Source organism: Cupressus sempervirens, chromosome 8 (assembly GCF_028749045.1).
Source record: "Cupressus sempervirens isolate cs-2001-9-10 chromosome 8, ASM2874904v1, whole genome shotgun sequence".
NCBI classification, from domain to species: domain Eukaryota; kingdom Viridiplantae; phylum Streptophyta; class Pinopsida; order Cupressales; family Cupressaceae; genus Cupressus; species Cupressus sempervirens.
Window position 1 is genome coordinate 660,371,200 of NC_143125.1, and position 21,880 is coordinate 660,393,079.

Below are 21,880 nucleotides of genomic sequence, written 5' to 3' on the forward strand. Positions count from 1 at the left end.
CATTATATAAGTGAGATTCCAAGGTTAGAAAAGGGCCGATTTCTATTGCATTTTAGTTTTATACTTAGGATTTTTTTAGTCCAATCTTTGAGCAATCTTTATGGTGTATCTTTTGTGCAAATTTTTTGAGAATACATTAATGTGGAGTAATCTTTGTGTTTCTTTCTAAGGTCATTCTAATTTTTCTACAATTGTATGCAATTTTCAAGGAAAATTAATACAAATTTTGAGCTATCCCCATATTAGTTCTTATTGAATTTTGTCTCCTTCACTGTTACCTGGTTATTGTGAGATTATATGAGTAAAGCTTGTTCAATTGAATGCAATTCATTTAGCTTGTATGTCAATTCATTACTGCTATTAATTTAATGAATTAAATAAAGGCTTTGATGAATTTGATGGGATTGCTATGGAAATAGAAAGGGTGTCTGTAAGTATGAATTCCAGTAAGAATTGATGATAATATTTGTTTTAATGCAACAAATTAGATCTATAAATTGGTGCAGACTCTAAATCCCAATGGAATAGGCATTGATCAAATTAATTCAATCTGCTCATAGGTATACCATGAAGAAGCATCAAATCTAAAATCACAATCAACTTTTTTTTACTTTTCTTGAAGATTTTCAAAGGTGGTCAGTACTTGTTTGCATGGAATGTTTTAGCCTTAGTTAGCCACTATTGCTGGGAATACTTGCAAATCTATAGAAGAATTGTGACCAAATTTTTTATATTGGATGTGTGATATCCAAAATGTCAAAATCATGTATGTGTTTGAGGATATAAGATGAGAATTAGAATGAAACTAAAATAATTCTCATACAGTAGCATTCAGCTTGAATCATCCCCTGGGCATACCCACCCTAGTTTTGCAGAGCCTAAAGAGTAGAAAATCATCCTTGGTTTTGTTGAAGTTTGGTCCAAATGGTTTGCAAATGTAATTATTAATAGGAATTGGCTAATCCTTAGGTTGTGTGAGTAACATCAATTTGGTATTGAGTTTTTTTTTTCCAGTAGTTTTAAAATCCCAACAAGTGCCCCCTCATGAAAATAGAGCAAAGAATAAATTTTGTGCAATTTTCATGAAAAAGACCCAAGAAGAAAAGAAAGGGTAGGAAAAAGACATAAATGAAGACTTTGCATGACTTGGGGATAAGCAAGGGTAGATAGGGCCAAGGAATGGGTATGGGCTCAAAAGGGGACCTTAGAGGCCCTATATAAGCCTCCAAGGGCTCTTGGAAGAGTCATTTACACACCTAGAGGGGAGAGAACCAAAGCAAAGGATTTATCTGATCGAGAGATTACAACTTGGAGAGTATGCTCGAGTGCACTAGAGATTGATCTACATGGGACTACTAGTATGTTGACTATCCTAGCTTGTCAATTTTTCAATTATACTTTTAAAATATGTATTTTTAGGGTGAAAAATTGGGGAAAACTAGGTCAAGACAAAGATGACAGTTCTCCACTCCATTGTCTATGAAGACAATAAACTAGGCAAACAACCTTTGCAGAGATGACAAGACACATCTTGTTGTCTTCAAAGATGAAAGGGGACATCCTATCATCTACAAAGACAAAGAAAGATGGTTAGAGTCAAGTTGGAGATGATGATATATGTGTCATCATCTTTGAAGACAACAAAAAAGTAGTTGTCAACACAAAAACTAGCATCTGTGAAGCTATTAGAGATGCCAGATCGATGTCTCCACTAATCCACATTTTTGTGGATTGGAATCTTTTCTGATTTGGACTTAGGTGATAGGGATAATTGAGGGGGTGGACAGAGAGCAAGATGCCCCATGCTTAGATATAGAATAAGAGTATGGAAATAAATGTAGGGTAACTATTGTGTGTCTATGTTGTAGGAGCCAACAATGACATTTCAATTGTAGGAGCACTATCTAGTGGCAATGGTGCTAAGGGAGAGACTCACAGAGGTAGAGTGGGGACAGTAGCAACTTTGTGGACTCGAACATATCTATGAGTGGCCCAACTTGAGGGTGCACTCAACGTAGCTATCAACATTGGTGGAGTGATCACATATATTGATGTTGAGCTTCCATATGTCTATAGGAGAGGCGATAGTGACCCCACTAGATGTGTGGTAGATACTGCAAGGGTTGATCCATTGGAGATACCCAAAGTACATGCTAGAGGGAGTGGATCCATATTTGTGAGAGTGCTTCGAGCAGAGGAGACAATGACTACTAATTTAGTAGTTGTGGTTGACATGGAGGGAAGTGCTAGACTAGAGACTACCATGTCTATCCCTCTCCTTGGCTTCACTTATATGGAGGATGGTACCAGACCATGCTAGGCATGGATTTTTGATTGGATGGGTGTGAGTGCTTAACACTCCACTACAAGATGACAATGCAATTTTTTGCTAGGATCACACCATCTTGGCTTAGTTATATTATAATTTACACATGTGCACTGACAAGACATAGAGGACCATAGGCCCAGGGTTGAATCTACTGATGGCATGGTTATGGGAGCATATAGGCATTATACAACCTATTACTCAATGAGAGATATGATAGCCCAGAGATCTATACACAAGTTGATACATACCAGCTATTTAGTACACATCTAATGAGTCAATAGGATTCTGGTGACAATGTCTAGATGAGATCATCATGTTCAATTAGACCCCATATGTAGACTACAAGAATTGGGGATCTATACAGCTTGCAAGTGGAGAGGACAATGCTGAGGATCAACTCTACTTATAGTATGCTCAATCATATTATTGGTTGATTGGTTGGATAGTGCACATTGTTATGCACTAGATGCCCTCTAGGTTGTAGAGAAAGTTCAGATAGATCTAGGATGTTGTGCCAACTAGATTCTTGTATCCTATGGTGTCCTAGGATTATGGTAGACTATGAGGTTTTGGGACCACCATCAAACTACTGAGGGCTTCATGGCATGGCATGTAGCTAGTGCCATGGGTGTATGGAAAAGACCAGGAAGATACTAGGATGACACCAGCATAAACACAGTGGTGGGTAGCTCATCAACCATTGAGGCTAACACAACCAGGGGCACCTCCACTAGCAAAGAAGGCACAAGGTGGAGGAGATGGGGTACAAGAACCTGCAATGCTACTAGCAGTTTAGGGACTATAGTAGGGTCCACAAGGATGGTGAGTTTGGAAGAGGAAAGAGCAGACAACCATAGGGCTAGCACCAGTATAGGGGTCACAGTTGATACTATAGGTACCATAGGGGCCACCTTTGGTACATCAGGGGAATGCAAATATTGTCAGGTCCAAGTGGGATAGCCTCCAAATAGAGGTTTCCCAACTATAGGGAGAGGTATGAGAATAGTGAACCAGAGAAGATAGTGCATAGGAGGCCCTGGTATCCTTGCAAGCAAGGATCGATGCTAGTGAGTTCAATAATCTCACTACTCATGCAAATGTAGAGGAGCTGACAGAGTTAGAAAATTTGCAACAAGATGTGGCCTCCCTTCAAGAGGATAGAGAGACCCTTCAACACTGAGTAGACAAGTATTGTGGGTAGCAAGACATCGCTAGGAAAATGGTTGAGGATAGGGGGATGATCACTATTTTGTAGGAGGCCTTGACTACACATTGGCATGAGGCACGAGCTATATGAGAGGCAAGCTACTATAGGACATTGTATCATAATGCCATGCTAGCAAAGTAGCAATAACTAGATTTGCAAGAGGCATTTGACTCGTGGGACATAAGTGGCTAACATAGATTAGAGCTATCAATTAGACATGGAAGGCCTCCATGAGGAGGGGGTGTAGGAGGGGTAGGGCCCTCATAGCTAGGGACATGATCTATCGAGAGATTAGTTTTGACATAGTGACGTAGATGCATCAAGTTTTTGAGGATGTATCATACATGATGTACTATATGATTCTTTTTAAATATAGACTGTACATGGACACTTATTTTTTGATATATATGATGAAATGATTCGATGATCCTAAATGTATATGCATGATGGTGTTTTAATGGATGTTTATGATGTTTATGTTTATGAGGTTTTATGAGTACTATATGTGATGCATGATGTTATGATACTACTATTGGCATTGGTGATGCAAGATGTGTGTGATGTGATGTAATACTTCCTATGATGCATATATGATGACTAATGTGAGGATGATGTAGGTCCTAGATGATGGTGATGTATGAGATGTATGCATTGTGTTTTTTTATATGTATGGACACACTATATGATTTGTGTTAAATGTATCATGATGTGTATGTAACTAAATGCAATGATTGTAATGATGATACTTAATGGATTAATGGAATTAACAAATAATGTAACCTAATGAAGAATAATGAATGAAATGCATAATTGAGATGTAATGAATGTAGTAGATGAAAAATGAATGTATCCTAAATGAAAATTTAAGTAACATACTAATCATGAATGAGCTAAAAATGAAAAATGAAATGATGTAAACATAGTGTAAATGTGAAACATGAAGATGTAATATGAGTGAGACCTAATGGATGGACTTGTGCTAAACTATAGTTCCTAGGAATCAAGTAGCCTAGCATAGGAGGGAGGGGGTGGTAAATAGAACCCTTATCTCAAGTAGAGTGCAATGAAATCCTATACTACATGAATCCTAACTACATGATACCAAGGGATTCAATTGTGTTTATATGGGAGAGCACACCCTATTTCAATTTTTCAAAAGGATTTATGCACCCAATGCTATAGAAGCATAGATGACAAGATTCCTTTGCATGGACTAGACTCTCAAAAAAATAGAGACTTTAGGACAATAAATGTAGTTTTCATAGTCATGATGGAACAAATGGCATATATGAACTAGAGAGGTCTAGGCACACCCAAATTATTTTTAGGGATCTTGGTGGAAAGTGTGCTAACCCATTGCCGCCAGTGAGCAATGCATAACCATAGCTCAAAACTAACATAGATGTACTAAAGCATCAAAAATAGATCATACTACAAATGACACATGTAGTCAGTTGGAACCTTTCATGTGATACCAAGATATGGAAGATTGAGGCTCACTATAAAAGGCTACTACTAACACACAAAGATGAAATCAACCAAAAGAGATTGCATGACCAAGTAGTCATTTAGTCCATACTTCTTGCTAGGAACTTTAGTCCAATAGTGAAGGTTGTAGTACCATGTGTAGGAAGGAGTCATCCTATAAAAATCTGTTTGTTTAAGTTGTTGTTGAGTGTTCATTGGCAAAAATTGTGAAAATATTAAGTTTCTCAAATCATTAAGTCTCAATAGTGATCTATTTACATACTGTTGTAGTCACTATGGTGGGAAAAAGCTCAAGATAATGGGAATATGCTAAACATTCGACAAGAAAGTGCCTCACTGACTAGAGGTCTTTGGAAAGATGAAAATGGATGGAGGCCTCGTAGGCAAGAGGTCTTTTATTGGAGGTATGAAAAGTGCAAGCCAGATAGGAATTCTATACAAAGATGGGATGAAATGGGGAAATGTGGCGAAGTGAGATGAGCCTTATAGATAATGGATCTTATTGACAAAAAGCTCTTTTTTTTTTAGGAATTTTTTTTCTCTTTTCTATCTTTTCTTCAGGAACATTTTACAAATATTTTTGGAGTTTTTTTTTTTTTTTTTTTGGATTTTTGCAAAACTTTAACAATATAGTATAGGAAGTACATAACTCAAGCATAGAACCACTTGAGGTGCTAAATATTTATAGGCTCAGGGAGTGAATCTCCCTTTGAAGTGGCAATCTGATATGCCCTAGAATAATATTTAGCTATAATGATAAACAAACCAAGCCAGTTAGCTTCAAATTTTTCTTTCTTTTCACGGTTATGGAGATTTCTCATGTTATGCTGCAATACTAGGTCACCTACCTCAAATTCCTAAGTTCTAACTTTTTTTGAAACTCGAGTTGAAGGCAATTTTGATACACACAAAGGTGGTCTAGAGAATTGAGATGTCTTCATTAGGGAGTTGCAACTCTTGCAACCAAGCAACTCAATATTCTTCTTCAAACATCAAATTCTTGAGAGAGATTATGAGGCAAGGGAGCTCAATTTTGATGGATAATATAGCCTCAGAGCCATAAACAAGGGAAAATAGAGTGTCTCTGGTAGGGGTACAAATGGAGGTGTAATATGCCCAAAGGGTGGGGGAAATTTGGAGGTGCCAATCAAGACCAACTACATCAATCCTTTTCTTTAGGATTTTCAAAATGGTTTTGTTAGTGGCTTCATCTTAGCCATTACCTTGGGGGAAGTATTTGGCGAAGAAATGATGGGTGATTCCAAACTTCCTACACAATGTGGAAACGTCCTTATTTTTGAAAGGAGTCCCATTATCTATTATAATGTCTTGGGGGTTACCAAAATGATAGATGATGTAGTTCAAGCTGAACTTTGAAACCTATTTTTTGGTGGTGTAGGTTAAAGGGATAGCCTCGGCCCACTTTGTGAAATACTCAATGGCAACAATAATATACTTGTGGCCATTTGTAGAATTTGGACATATTTGACCAACAAGATTGAAACCTCAATGGAAAAAGGACCATGGTGTAATGGTGGGTTGAAGGTCTTGGATGGGAGCGTGTATTGAATCTTCATTTTGCTGACAAGGAACAAATCATTTCACAAAATGGTAGGCATAAACTTCCATAGTAGGCCATTAATAACCCAATTTTATGAGGGTTTTTGCTAATGCAAGGCCACTAGAATGAGCACCACAATTTTTTTGGTGAACCTCTTCAACCATCATTCTAGCTTCATTTGAACTAAGAGATTATAGGAGGGTTCCATTGAAGTATTTTCAGAAAAGTGTGTCACCTAGAATAGTGTATCGAGCAATGTGACAGATGAATGTTTTACTTTGGTTTGTGGAAAGGGCTATGGGCATTGTTCTATGAAAAATGTAGGTGAAAATGTCAGAGTATCATGGAGACTTAGGATCAAAAATCTCACACACCATCTCTAATTTGGTTTTCTCATAAGTAGGAAGAAAAAGATTCTCAACAAGAAACTAACACTTAGGACTGTATTCAGGTATGACAATCATGGAGGCTATGGTGGCCATATAATCTTCTACTTTGTTATTTATACTTGGTATCTACTAAAATACTATATTAGTGAAGTGTTGTTTAAGATCTTCTAGACAATTTGATGATATGGAAACAACTTATCATCCTTTGTTTGATATTCATCTATAACTTGTCTAATGACCAACTAGGAGTCTCCAAAAATAAGTAAGCTCTTAATATTCCATCAGATAGCTTGACGTAGCCCTATTACTAGTCCTTCATACTCAACTATTTTGTTCATGCAAGGGAATGAAATTTTTTTAAGACTTGGGGATAAGGTCTCCTTGTAGTATAACCTTCAAAATTCCTACCCCTAATCCTTTTAGTGTGAAAGAACCATCAAAATAAAGCTTCGATTTTGTATTAGGAGTAGCAGTCATAATTGTGTCATCTAGAAAGTCTACTATGATAGGATGGTCCCCTTGAAGAGAAGCTTTTGCAAGTTGGTTGGCAATGACTTGTCCCTACATGGCCTTGTGATCTTTATAAATAATGTCAAATTCACTTATAATTAAGACCCATTTTGTAGCATGACTAGTGAGGGAAGCTTTTGATAGAAAATACTTGAGGGGATCTATCTTAGCAATGAGGTGTGTAGTATGATTAAGCATGTAATGGCATAGTTTCTATATGCAAAAGACTACAACCAAACAAACTTGAACTCTATAGTAGTGTAGTTCAAATCATAGCCAACTAATGTTTGACTAAGATAGTAGATGGCTTCCTCATTATCATTGTCATCTAGCTATCACAAAAGAGCACCTATGAAAATTGAAGAGGCAAAAATATAGAGAACCAATGGTTGGCCTATGATTTGAGGGACTAGTACTAGTAGATTAGCCAGGTATACTTTAACTTTCTCAAATGCTTTCTGACAAAGGCAATCCCATTGAAAATTTGTGTCTTTTGAAGCAAGTGTTGGAGTGGATGAACTTTATTTTCTAACTAGAATAAAAACTGTCTGATGGACTGTAATTGTCCTTGAAAGCTATAGAGTTGTTTCAATATAGTAGGTGGAGGCATTTCCATGATGGCTTTTACTTTTGCAGGATCTACCTCAATGCCTCTTTTTGACACTATATAACCTAACAAATTTTCAAATTGGACCCCAAACCACACTTCTTAGGATTAAGGTGAACTTTTTATTTCTCCAACCTTTCAAATATGGTTATAAGAACAACAACATGGGAACCATGTGTCTTAGATTTTCCTAGGATGCCATCAACATAGTCCTTCATTATTATATGTAGAAGATTGTGGAATATTGTGGTCATTGTGCATTGATAGGTGACACAGGTATTCTTTAAGCAAAAAGGCATGAATTGATAATAGAAAGTTCCCCAGGGGGTTAGTAAATGTCATTTTATGTTGATCTTCTTCTGCAATTTCAATCTAATTATAACCAGAGAAACCATCCATTAAAGATAACATTTCATGTCTGGTCATCAAATCCACTATAATTTCTATGTTGGGTAGTGGAAAATCATCCTTAGGGTATGTGAGATTTAAATCTTGAAAATCTAAACAAATACAAATGCCCCCAGAGGCTTTACCTATAGGAGCACTATTGGAAATCCACTTAGGATAATTAATAGGTCAGATGAACTTTGCCTCTAACATTTTATGCAATTTTTCTTTGACAAAAAGTGCTACGTTATCATGCATCTTGCATAACTTTTGCTTAACAGGTTTAATCTTTGGATACACTACTAGGTGATGCAAAATGGAGTCTGTGTCTAAACTGGGCATGCCTTTGTATGTCCATGCAAAATTGATTTTTCCTCTCTATAGGAACTTAGCCATCACTTTTTGTTCTTTAGGACTTAGGGTAGCAACAATGTAGGTGATGGCTACCCTCAAACTTATACTCTCCCATTTCTTGATTGGAAAAGGTAACCTTCTTCAATACAATATTGACCTTGATAGCTTCAACCTTCTCTTTTCCTTTATGAGAACCAGAATCAATATTAGATGGATCTAGAATGATTGTGGAAGGTATTTTTGTTATAATTAAGGATCTAGGTATAACCTTAGCAAACTCACTGACTATACAAAAAATTTTTGGGGCATCTTCCAATCTCTTACAAAAAGCAATCGGAAAAGGATCTCCTAGAATTGTGACCTCTCTTCCCTGGTGGGGAAATTTCAAGCACTAATAATAAGTAGATGGGACCACTTTCAGTGTATGTATCTAGGGTCAACTGAGCAAGATGTTATATGGTAAGTCCAAATCTAGGACATGTCATTTGGTGTTGATTATAGTCAGTCCAACTTGTAGTGGTATCATGATAATGCCTTTTGATTCCGTTTCTCTTTCATCATATGCTTTAATGGTTATCCTTTTATTGATGTCTAGGATATCTTCTGGGAGCCCCAAGAAGTAAATCATTTTCAATGTACATAGGTTCAAACTAGATCCATTATCTAGAAGGACTCGTTTTATTTTGTGTCATTGTATAAGGACTTCAATGTGGAGTGACAAATTGTGGTGGATATTAGGACCTTGGAAATCTTTGTCTATGAATACAAGGTATTTTTGTGTGGCAAGATTTCCAATCATGGTAGTGAATTGGGGTACATTTATATTTTCAAGGACACTAGACTCTAAAAGAGAAATCTCTAGGATTTCCTTGTGGATAGGTGAGGTGTTTAGAAGATAGAATGGATATTTCTGCAGTAGTCTTCCCTAACTAAGACAAAACATCATAGTGAGAAGTGAGTTTTTGCGAAGTGGATGGCACAATAGGCACATGTGGAACAAAAAAATTAGTGGGATTGGGAGTGAAAGCTTGCAAAGTAATTCTTCCCCACTGAGTGGTTGCACCACAATTAGCTACATGTAAGACAAGGGTATTGACATGGGTGTCTACTTCTTCAATGTGACCACACATGGAGTCAAAACCACATATATCATTTGTTTTTATTTTACCACACAAAGAGTCAAAACTTGATATGTGGTTAGTAGAATAGCCATTATGGAGCACATTAGATGTGGAAGCTCAGTTGACATTGTATGTATTGTTGTTTCTATTGTTATTGTCATTGTTGTGGTTAGGGAACAACTTTTAAAAGATCTTCAGTTTAGCATTTTTAGAGGGGGGTCCTCCTTCAACCTCATTTCTCCATCATCAACAAGGTTTTGGATGAAGACCTTGAGATTGATACACTTCTTAGTGTCATGTCCTTTGATGTGGTGGTACTTATAATACTCATTATCCCTAGACCACTTGGATTTGGGCTTATTTTGTCAAAAGGCCATGTGTTGGGAAAAAACATCAAATGGTGATCCACTAGCTTCTAGAATATGGAATCTAAGCATTTACAAAAGCTAGTGAATTTTCTATTTTGGTCATAGTCATGATTATAGTTGTTATTAGTATTATTGTTATTGTGAGGAAAAAACTATTTTTGATTATGAGATTTTTGGTTATTATGAGTGTCATTTTGATTTTCATGATTTGAATTTCTTGTTGTTTTGGTTGTGATAGTTGTTGTTATTTTCTCCACCTTGAAGATTTTGTACACTTTTGACATCAGTGAGATCATTGTAGGTGACACCTTTATTTTTGGACTAAAATTTTGATTTCCCATTATTATTTGTTTCACTAGTTGAGGATGATGAGTTATAGTGTTTAATGGAACTCTTGTCTAAGAGACCATTTTCAATGTTCTTTCCCTTCTTGACTAATGTGGAAAAGTCTTTGCGACTAGCCATTTTCATTTGGAAAGACATCTCTAGAATCAAATTCTTGATAAATATGTCTACAAAGTGGGAATCTTCAATTTTGTAGGGCATGCAATTAGCAAGGAACTGCCACTATTGTAGAAAATGAGCAAATGTTTCACCAATTCATTGTTGCATTTTGCACAAATTACTCAATGAGACGTGATGTTTGATGTTGTATAAATATTGTGCTATGAACTTTCCTATGAATATAGGAGGTGATGAGACCCCTAGTAAGTTCATTAGCCATTCAAGTGTAGGGCCACCAAGGGTTCTTGTGAAGAGCCTCTTAAGGTAATCTTCACTATAGGAAACTTCTTGACATAAGATAGAAAACTCTTTGAGATGTGTGATAGGACATGTTTCTCCCATGTGTTTGTCAAATTTGGGGATCTCAAAGTTTGGAAAAAGTGGTATCATTGATATAGATCTATCAAATGGAAAGGGACAAATTTCCTCAAAAGAGAAATATTTCATCCGTTTGTTGTTCATTTTGTGGACCAAACTCCAAAGTTCATGTAACTACTAGGCTATATCCTAGTTTTGTTGCATCTATGATGGTTGGGAATTGTTTTTGAATCCACCACCAAAGTTGTATGAGTTCCCAGATAGATTATAGGGTGGTGGTGGATTATGAGGTGGTGGAGGTGGTGGTTTGCCACTTTGGCCAATGTATTGATATGCAGTTGTTGGCATTGGCACAAATGTTTTCATCATACTTGTTAGCATTTATAAATAGGAGGAATAATATTGTTGTGTCAAGACTACCATTTGTTGAATAGGTACTTGCCCACTATTTAAGCATCCTATATCTAGACTTGTCAAGGTTGATTACTAGCATGTGTAGCTATCTTGGGCATAACACTAATGATTTCTTGAATGTGTTCTACACTTAATTGGAACATGGGTTGTGTTGAAGTTGGTGTAGGTATAGAACTAGTTCTTGCTATAGGTTCTTTTCCCTTGCCAAATGTTTGTGTTATGGTGGAATATGGCAATATGGGAGCACCAAGTTTGGTAATTTGTCTAAACAAATTGCTCTCATCAAAACTCATAGGGACATTAACACCATACTTGAAAAGGTTTAGGAAGATCTCAGTCTTGATTTTCCTAATAGAGTTTTCCAACATTTCTGATTTGTATGCATCTACAAGAAATGTTTGAACATTGCTAAGAATGTCATTTTTTTTAATGGGGCCTTCATCTTGGTATACTTAATCCTCCTCATGTGTATTACTGCCTATAGTGGCATTTTGAAAGAGATTCTCTAGTTCTTGTGTAGATATTGAGCTAGGCATGCCAAAGTTCATACTAGGGGAAATGTGTTCCCTAGTGAGGTTAATCGGGGAGGAAAAGGATTCTCTATCTCTTTTTGTCTTAGTGATTACAATAAATGAGACATAGGGTTAAATTTGAGTCTACTAGATCATATTTGCACCATACAATTGTGACCAAATCAATAATGGAGGTTTGTGGAAGGAGAAGATGTGAGAGAGCAATTGAACCTTATATGATAAAAAGGAAAACAACCTAATGTGAAAAAAAAAACTTGTTGATTTGACAAACCAAGTGTGATATAGGATAAAAAGTATCTTTCCCCTACCAAATAGAGGACTCAATATTTGAAGATGGATTTGTGATCCTAAATGAGTGAGTGCAACTGTGATAAATGTTTTTTTGTGTATAAAGATCTAGTGTTGTAATCCTGTAAGTTTTGTAACAAAGATGTTCTTAGGCCAAAGGATTAAGGTTCAAATAATCAAGCTCTCTAGAGAAAATTTTGTAAATGGAAGACTAGAAACTTTGAAAATGAGGGTGATGTGGTCACTATGTGGATAGCTTAATCCTCTCTCACTAGAAACAAAAATCTTGGGTTTACTCTAGGAAAAACAAATTAATTTCTAAGTTTAGCATAGTATAAGATTTTTTCATGAAAATCATGTTCATCTTCTTCCTTTTTGATGTCTTTGATAGTGTATCATAATTGTTTATCACTATGTGCCATGCTTTTTCTTTCCTTGTAGGCAAACGGTTCGGATAATTTCACCTTCTTCAGTTTGACTTTGTTAGACATGACATGAACAAAATAACCCCAATTACAACACCAAGCACATTTCTAAAAAAAGAAGTTGCAACTAAAAGTCCTAATGAATTTCAAATTCTAGACTAGGTACAAGGACTTATGAAAATAATCATAGGTCAAGAGGACCCACTTACAAACATTTTCTCACTAAATGTTTAGCTCACTATTTCACTCATTTTAGACCTTTTTGATGTTTGGTATTGGTCTTGGGTTTAAACACTCAAGCATGATAAACACATCAACAATCCTAAGAAGGCTTCAACTAGGATGTACACAGATCATCTAGAGGGCATCCTCAATATACACAAGTTACATGAGGTTGAAATCTATAGATGAAATAAAGTAGTGCCATATGACTAAGAGGACATGGTAACCTCAAATCTCCACCTTCACATTCCAAAGGTATACATTTCTTTAGGGCTCACCCAAGAGTGACAAAATTTTACTTCCAAAAGAGGTGTCTTTAGATTCACCTCTTGATATTTATACTCCACCAGAACACTGGAGTTGAGGTCATCCCAAGGGGTGATGAAATCCCAAAGTAGACCTCTTAAAAATAAAAATAAATCCACTTATTTCTTATGGACTCAAGATAACTTGAAGGTACATGAGGAGAGAGCACTTAAGTGGCCTCAGAGTTTAAAAGACACTTGTTCTTTTCCAATGAAGATTTAGATTTTCTATCTACTTTTGAAGACACTCATGTTTATAACAAACAATGATCTTTCCAACTTGATAAAGATGTCAACATAATAAAAGCAAGGATTTGTCAACAAAAATAAATTGATTGTCATCAACATAAGAAAATTGATAAAGCTAGAACAAATTCTCTTAAGTCATTCAAGATTGAGTGTGTTCATTTTAAGCACCAAGTCCAAATATTTCATACAGAGCTTCTTTATCCCTTAAGCATTCAAGATTGTATAAGAATATTTAAGCCCAAATCAAAATATTTTATTACATTCTCCTTCTATCTTTAAGAATTCAAGAGTGTGTATTGATATCTAACCATTCATTCCAATGAAAAACATGTTGATTCCTTTAAGGCACTAAAGATTATATTTTTTTATTCTACACAACCATTCTAATGAAAAGCTTGTTCATTCATTTAATGCATTCAAGAGTGTGTTTCAACATCCATTTCAATGAAACATGTGTAAAATTTCCTCTAGGACATCCAAGAGTATGTGTGTAATGTTACTTTAAATGCATTCAAGAGTTTGTTTGAATTTTGATATTAGTTACAACATACATTCCAATGATAAATGATTAAGACATACAAGTTCATTTATTCCCTAAGTCTAAAGTTCTCCAAAGTTTGACACCTATAATAAAAATATGATAAAAAATCCTTGTATGTCAAACAATTAGCGAGTTCAGTACCAAGAAATAAGTCAAATCTATAAATTATTGGAGATGACAAAATGCAGGCAGAAATAAAAAAACTTTAGAGATGATAGAATGAAGATGACATAACACAAAGAAGTACAATATACCTTTCACTTACACTCATAGATTATAGATGGTAGGTTAGGATCTTAGATACCAAAATAATCATAGACGATAGTAAACTGAAACTAAAGACTTTCAATCTCCTACAACATAGATGAGGAAACTCTTACAACGAAGATGATAGTTTATAAATTTATAGACTTTAGTCACCCACAATGTAGATGAAAAAATAAGTAAAATTTGGAGACAACAATCTATCTAGATGATAGGGTTTTAGTTTACGTACAACATAGACAAAAAAAAATGCAAACTACAGAGATGACAATTTATCAACATGACAAGCTTTCAACCACCTATAATGCAAATGATAGAGAGTAGAAACTTTAGAGACAATATAATAGGATATATACGTAGTGTTAAATAATTTGAAATATATCACTATCACAAATGCCAATATAAAGAGATGATGATTTGTGTAGATGAAAAAGAATTTGCACAAATGACATTGCATCCTAATAGAGACGACAATGTGTGGTTTTTTACAGAAAATGCCAAGTTTTTGACCAAATTTTGATAATGGAAAAGGGATGTGAGTCCCACTGGATGTGCCAAAATGTATACAAGAAAACCTAACATGTTAGCAACATGTGTAAACAAGAAAAATATAGTTGTATATGTATATCAAATATTCAAAACAAATCCAAATACAACTAATTCTATACTTGAGTTTTACAACTTAAAGCAACCAAAAAGAAATAGTCCTCATGCAACCTTAGAGAAACTTAACAAGGGCACCCACAAGAGGCTTTTTTGGTGTGCTCAATGGTAAGGGATGTAGATGTGCTTTCCCAAACACAACTATTGAATGAATCTCATGAAGATTTGAAATGAAATGCAATATGTATGAAGCTAACTAAATGTGAAGAGAATAATTCAAACAATGGTTATGGATACAACCATGCTCAAAGGATTCAAGGATGGTGAATTCGGATGCAAGAAAATAAACTAAGCTATGAATGGGAAAAATGAAATCTAATGACTACCAAAGATTTGGAAATAATTCATGAAATCACTAAGAACTCTATACCTATACTAGCATGATAACAATGCAAATGAGTGAGATGAAGAATGCTTGAGACAAGGGCTCTATTTACGGGCTTGAGAGAGGCCTTGGAGAGGTCACATCTATGTGGCATCCAAATAGGTGCCACAAGAGAGACACATTATCTAAGGAGAAAAGCCATGAAAAGGTTAACATAAGCCTTTTTGGTGGTAGAGATGACTCAAGGTTTGCTCACACTTGTGTGAGCAACCTTAGAGAAAAGAAAGGGGGACAAGTGTGTAAGAGTGTACGAGACTTGGATAAATTAATAAAAGGGGGCTTTATTAGATTTTGAGTTGCTCACACATGTGTGAGCAAGCACTTAGGGACTAAAAGGTGCTTAGGAAGGTGTTTAGGATAATTAAGTAGGATTAACTAGTGCATAGGCTTAGAAGGATGAGAGTGATGGGTGGTAGACTAGGTTTTAGGTGGGATTAGGATTAAATTAAATAGGATTTAACTTAATCATAGGATTATAAAATTAATAAAGTGGAGGGAATTAAATAAATTGGAATTTATTTAAAAGGGGATTGATGGAGTACTATGCGTTAAATAGATTAAACACATTAGAGGGGATGCATTTAGATTAAATTTAAATACACTAGGGAAGTGAACCTATTTGATTAAATAAGTATAAGAATATAAAAATATAATCAATTAATAAATAATCAATTATAATGTCAAGGGAAATATTAGATCAATTATTATAGTGTTTAGGACAATTTTAAGTGGCTACATTTTGCCCCTCTTTGATGTGATGTCAGGAGAATATTATATCAAAGAAAAGAAAATATAGGTTGCCCCAGAGAGGAGAGGAGTCCCAAGAGTTGTGTCATAGTGATGAAAATGGAGAAGGTTACCCCCTTGTTAAAATAGAGCAAAGAATAAATTTTGTGCAATTTTCACGAAAAAGACCCAAGAAGAAAAGAAAGGGTAGGAAAAAGACATAAATGAAGACTTTGCCTGACTTGGGGATAAGCAAGGGTAGATAGGGTATGGGCTCAAAAGGGGACCTCAAAGGACCTAAATAAGCCTCCAAGGGGCTCTTGGAAGAGTCATTTACACACCTAGAGAGGAGAGAACCAAAGCAAAGGATGTATCTGATCGAGAGATTACAACTTGGAAAGCATGTTCGGGTGAATCAGAGATTGAACGACATCGGACCACTGGTATGTTGACTATCCCAACTTGCCAATTTTTCAATTACACTTTTAAAATATGTATTTTTAGGGTGGGAAATTGGGGAAAACTAGGTCATGAAAGAGATGATAGTTCTTCGCTTCGTCATCTACAAAGACAATAGACTAGGGAAACAATCTCTATAGAGATGACAAGATACATCTTGTTGTCTTCAAAGATGAAAGGGAACATCCTATGATGATAGGTTGGTCTAACAACCATGTTTTAAGCCTTTCAACAAGGTGCTAAATCCTCTAACAAGGTAACATTCCAAGCAAGTGTTTGTAAATCCTTTAACCAGGTCACTTTTAACAAGATGTAAAGCCTTTTAATAGGGCATGCCTTTCATAGGGAAGACCATTGGAAGTGGTCAAACTTTGTAACCTTAAAAAATTACATGTTGTTGTAGTGATAATTTGTGGGTGTCATCCCCACCACAGTTTTACCTTCTCATTTTGGAGGGTTTTCAAGTGACCAAAATCTTGTGTTATCTATTTTGATGCTTGTCTTTAATTTTATGTTAAATAGATATGGTAGGTGCATGTGAATGATCTTAGTTTAAAGTTTTAGAGGTTAAATACTATTACTTCTAATTGACCCCCCTTCTCAGAAATAAATCTTCCCATCTGTAATTTCAAGAATTGGTATCAATGCCAAGTTCTCACAAGGAGGAGCCTTATAGCTTGGAGAAAAGATTTGGAAATGGAAGTCTACAAACTTGGGAAGGTCATAGAAAAATAGATGATTGATATACAATTTGCTCTACATACTCTAGAAGAAGATAGGGAAGAATTGAGAAAATCCTTAAAGAGAAGAAGAGAAATTGCCATAGCTATGAATGATACATAATATAAGGAGATTGACACCTCAAAACTATTTGCAAATGGAGATTCCAAAGAGTTTGATGTAGCAATAGTAGATTTTATGGAGAAGAATAGAGCCCAAGCAAAAGAGATCAGAACACTCAAGATTGAACAAGAATCTCAAGCCATGATGCTTTGTGAAGTGATTGAATAGAAGAAAAGAGCCATTGAAGATAAGGCTATGCTAGAAGAGGAAAAGAGAAACCTTTCCAACAAACTGGAAGAAAAAGTAATTAAGCTTGCAAGAATTTCCAACATGTAGTTATAAACCTTAAGTTAGATGATGAATGCACATCATGAACTAAATATCAAAGACATAGAGATCTCCACACTGAAGATGCAAAATGAACTACTACAAAATGACTTGAAAAGAGAGAAGGTGATTGTAGAAAACTTCAACAAACCTAATGAGGCCATCAAGTACTTTGAATAGCTATTGAAATCACCAAGAGCTAGCAATCACTGAAAAAGGAGAATCATCCAAGACTATAAAAGAAAGAAGTGACAAAGGTAAGAATACTAAGCCTACTTGTCATTTTTGTGGTAAAAAGGACATACTTCTAATTTGTGTAGGAGCAAGCACACTCATCAGCATGAAAAACCTAAAAATATGGGTCACTATCACAATGCAACAATCAACAACATCAAGCACATGACTGTAGGACTAGAGCCATCAGGACACTACTACAATTGCAAGAAGTATGGACATATAGCTTTTGATTGTAGATCAAAGCCTATGTCGACACCTAATCAACCAACAAAGGGAAATAATCATGGACATCACTATAATTGGGACTATAATACTAGGTATAGCTGTCACTACTATTAGGAATATGGACACATCCCTAAAAATTGCATAAGAACACATTTCAGTGGAAACTATAGCAGATGATTTAGCCAAACCACATGCTTTAGTTGTTTAAAGATTGGTCATATCAACAAAAAATGTCCAAAAAGGTCAAAGGCACCTAACTTAGAGTTCAAAAAAGGAAAAGGAAAGGTAGATGTTGAACACATCAGAGGAGAAATGAATAAGACTTGGAAGAAGAAAGATGGAAGCAACACATCCAATGAATGGATCACTTCACCTAAAAGTTCAAGTGGTCACACTTCATCCAACTAAGAAAAAGAAGGTATGTGGGACTATATACAAAGCTTTATCATACATCAATTCCAAGACAAGCAAGTACTGAAGAGGATAGATCAACATTAATAGAGATGTAATGTTAAATTTTCAAGTTTTCATAAGTGTTGCCAAGTTGCCCTCAGATGCTGAGTAAAATTCTAGCTAATGCTAAGTTGATTGCCAAAGTCAATAGAAGCCACATAATTAGTTGCAACTAAGTTGGTAGTGGAAGATGAGCAAAGGGAAATTTCAATTGAAATTGACTAAATGAAACTCTAGTGTATGCTGGGTGTTTGGAAATCAATGGAAGTTGAGTAATGTAGAAATGCTTAAGAAGCTGAGTGGACAACTGTAAACTCACTAAGCATTAAATGCTGCAAAATAAGGATATATGATCACATTTTGAACCATTTTTCTTCATTGCAAACAAAGAGAAAAGATGAAGAAGAGTGCAAAATGATTTAAAAGTAGATAATCCAACATTAGGATAGATTTCTATGCAAATTCAACACAGTTTCATCGAATCCAAGGTATTTACACTAGTGTCGAGCTACACAATTTTAAAATTTCTTCATGTTTAAACCATAGATAGAAGAAATGGCCTCCAGTTCTAGGAAACCTTAGGAGAAAGAGCCATTTGAAGTTCAACTTGTGTCAAATGAAGTCAAGAAACCTAATTTTTAGCCAATCCCTAAAGTTGCATACAAAAATAACCTAGTCGGAGCCCTATCTATTATTCTTCCCAAGGTAGTTATGGTCCATGATATTAAGTGGTGTTATAATTGTAAGATTGGTGCTATTGGAGACATGGAGATTAGAGAAGCTTATGACAAGTTGTGTGAAAATGGAGTTTTGAAAGAAGAGTTCAAAATCGTTGAAAGGAAGGGTTTGACTCGTGCCCTAGAATTCCCCACTATCTTCAAAACTAAATGGATCATAATAGTGTTGAGTAGGATTCATGATGGGAGTTTATGGTTGGAATATGGTCCAATTAAAATATCAAAGAGAATTATTCACAGGGTAATAGGGTATCCAACCCTAGATCGGCCCAAAACTCTCAGAAGTGACTCTAAGGAAGCAATTGAGAAGAATACATGAGCAAAATGGAACACGAGAGGAATGACTATAGATACCATTCAAGATCCTCTTGTTGAATTTTCCATTTTGGTAAAGTTATCTAAAAAACAAATAGGTCCATAGTAGCTCAAGTAAATGAATACATTGAACAAATGGGAGCTAATTTTTAAACACTTATAACCGGCTATTTTGAGGATTTCAAGAAATCCATGAAATAGAGACTAAGGATACCTATTTAACTAGTAGAAAAACATGTAAATGATGTATGTTTTCTTGTAGGTATTGATTATACCTATATTCAAGTAGCCATATCAAGGGTTAGATGGCTTAGACCTCTTGGTTATGAAATAAACATTGATTAGGCATCTGCAGCCCTAACAACATTGTTAGCAAAAGAAGTGGATAAGAGTACATCACATTTTGGAACTTATTATGTGTTGAGATCAAAGGTAGATATGGAGTTGAAAACTACCTCCACATTGAAGAAGAAGGACAAATGGGTGAAAAAGCTAAAGGAAAAATTTGGAGAAGAGGTAGTTGAGGTAGAGGAAGAAGAAGATGAAGAAGCAAGTGATGATGAAGATGAACAAGGGAAAGAGCCATTAGAACTAACACAAGGAATGGGTGAGTATGCTAAGGAAGAAGAAGGTGTGGAGTAGGAATCACCTAAGGTAGAACCCAAGAAAAGGAAAGCATAGAAATAGCCTGCAACATAGCCAAAAGGAAAAAAGAAAGAAACCAAGCCAAGCCCAAAAAAGCCTACCACAAGGGCAACAAAAAAATTGGAAAAGGAATAAGAAAAGAAGAAATCCACAGAGAAAGGAGAGCCAAAAAAGAAGAAGATAAGAAAATATTTGGCATTCTCAGAGTCAAATGAAGAGAGGACATAATCTGACAATAAACAATTCAAAGTGGTAAGTCACACCACTAAATTTGATCTTGAAAATGTTTATGATAACATTAGGGATAATGCAGATTTAAGTAGATTAAAGACCATTGATTTTAATAAGCTAACAAGAGAGGAGAAGAACATAGTGGAAGAATCTATCTAAACTATGATGGCCAAGTTCAAGACTACTCCACTTGAACTAGATAATTCTATGTCTAAGGAGCTATACTCCATTGTTGAAAATAAATGGCATTATTGCCTAAACATGGAGAAAGAAATAAGAGGGTCAACATTGGCTCATATAATGCCTGACCTTACAAAAGATCAAATAAGCAAGGTTAGCAAGAAACATGGGAGAAAATTTGCACCCAAATATAGAGCCTTCAGTATTCTACAAATTAAGATTAAGGATGTTGTAAAGAAGTCCACTCTCATGTGGAAAGTTATATATGGCCTCCAAACAATCAAGGAAGGACAAGAAGATCCCTTTGAGGGAAGAAATGACAATGAAGAGAAAGAGGAAAATGAAAAGGAAGAAGAAGGAGAGAAAGAGAAGGAAGAGGTTACAGTGAAGGAGAAGACACATAAAGGTGATGAGGCAATAGTTGAGGGGCAGCAACAAGAATAGAGTGTTCAAGACACACAACTGCCACCACCTAGTCCACCACAGGTAGCACCTACATCTGTAGAAACTGTAATTGTGAAGGATGTTCTTGATACCTCAAGTCAGAACATTAACCCATTAACTATAGAGGATCTCAAAAAGATCCTTCACCAAACAACTTTGAAATCATAGTTGTGCACAAATCCAGTTTTGGTGAGTGTAGAGGAATTGTAAAAAGGTGTAGCTAAAATAACCAAGGAGAAGGTGATTACACAAGACACACCTTTACAACCTCTAATAGCTACAAGTGATCAACCAAAAGAGCAACAAGCACAAGATGCAATTGCTAAGTCACAATAATTGTTGAGGAGCAAACAAAGGAGAAAATAGGATAGAAAGATACCTCTAATCCTACAACAAAAAGCCAAGGTGCACCTCCTATAATCACTATAATAGATCATGGTAGAAGTGAAGAAGATAAGGAAGAGGAGAAGACCCCTAAGGAAAGAGAGCAAGAGGAAATACAAACTCTAGTCAATTTTCCTACTACAGGGACTCCTACTAAGTAGCTGAGCACTAATGTAGTACTACTACAAATTTCAGCACCAGGCTTGAGCTCTACCAAGGTAGCAAGGGTACTTCATTATGGAGACCCTACACTTGATGAAGAAATAGTCATACCAAGCTATGAATACAAGACAATGAACATA